The 1,025-nt window shown below is 45.5% G+C and overlaps 1 long non-coding RNA gene across 1 annotated transcript in view; it reads right to left on the bottom strand.

Annotated features, from left to right (window-relative positions):
- Nucleotides 1–881: 881 nt before the first annotated feature.
- Nucleotides 882–1,025, bottom strand: part of LOC116700170 (uncharacterized) — a 22,786-nt gene continuing 22,642 nt past the window's right edge. Inside the window, exon 3 of the long non-coding RNA XR_004334583.1 lies at nt 882–1,003. This is a non-coding gene — a long non-coding RNA (uncharacterized LOC116700170). The remainder of the gene's footprint in view (nt 1,004–1,025) is intronic.

Below are 1,025 nucleotides of genomic sequence, written 5' to 3'. Positions count from 1 at the left end.
TACCTAGGTAAGGCTACTAGCCGTCAGAAGAGAGTAGAAGTGTTCCTGACAGTACCTAGTAAGGACTACTAGCCAGTCAGAAGCAGAGTAGAGCGTGTCCTGCACGTACCTAGGTAGGACTACTAGCCAGTCAGACAGCGAGTATAGGGCCCTGACAGACCTAGGTAAGGACTACTAGCCAGTCAGAAGTAGAGTCGGAAGGCGTGTCCTGAAAGTACCAAGTAAGGACACTAGCCAGTCGAAGCAGAGTATGAAGGCGTGTCCTGACAGAACTAGGTAAGGACTACTAGCCAGTCAGAAGCAGAGTATGAGGGCCCTGACAGTACCTAGGTAAGGACTACTAGCCAGTCAGAAGCAGAGTATGAGGGCCCTGACAGTACCTAGGTAAGGACTACTAGCCAGTCAGAAGCAGAGTATGAGGCCGTGTCAGGCTAGCAGCTAGGTGAGCATTATAACGTGTTACAAAGTGATGCACGTTTGTCTCTGAACTAAAGGCTGGACTACAATAGAGCTGTTTTGAGCAGTTTGTGAACAGTTTTTTCTGTTGGAGATGGAAAGTCTCTTTGGGGGGGACTTTTTCCACTTTGTAAACCTATGACATACACAAAATGAAATATAACACAGTAAAGGAAAGGGAAAAGCCAAAAAACATAATATGAAACACCTGACATGTCAAAATGTCTGCTGTGAAAAGTTATATTACTCTAGGAGTCTAAAGTACATACAAGTAATAAGTCCTCATATCTGGGAATGCACGTCATGTGACCCGACATCAGCACATCCACCACAGATGTCAGATTAAAAGACCATGTTTGGTGCAAAGTTTTTTTTTTTACAGGATGGTAGAGGAAGACTCATTCCTGATTGGCTCGCCCTGACATTCGTACCCTAACCATAACCAATCAAACTCCTCTTGCCTAAACCTAACCAACCCAACCAGAGCAGGCAACGCGTGCTAGCCATTCAGGGATGAGCTCCCTAATGAATATTCATGAGTCTTCTCCTACCTACTTGCGTTCAGGACA

The sequence above is a fragment of the Etheostoma spectabile genome, chromosome 13 (assembly GCF_008692095.1).
Source record: "Etheostoma spectabile isolate EspeVRDwgs_2016 chromosome 13, UIUC_Espe_1.0, whole genome shotgun sequence".
In the NCBI taxonomy this organism is placed as follows: Eukaryota; Metazoa; Chordata; class Actinopteri; order Perciformes; family Percidae; genus Etheostoma; species Etheostoma spectabile.
Note: the sequence above shows the minus strand (reverse complement) of the source record. Positions and strands in the feature narration are given on the sequence as shown.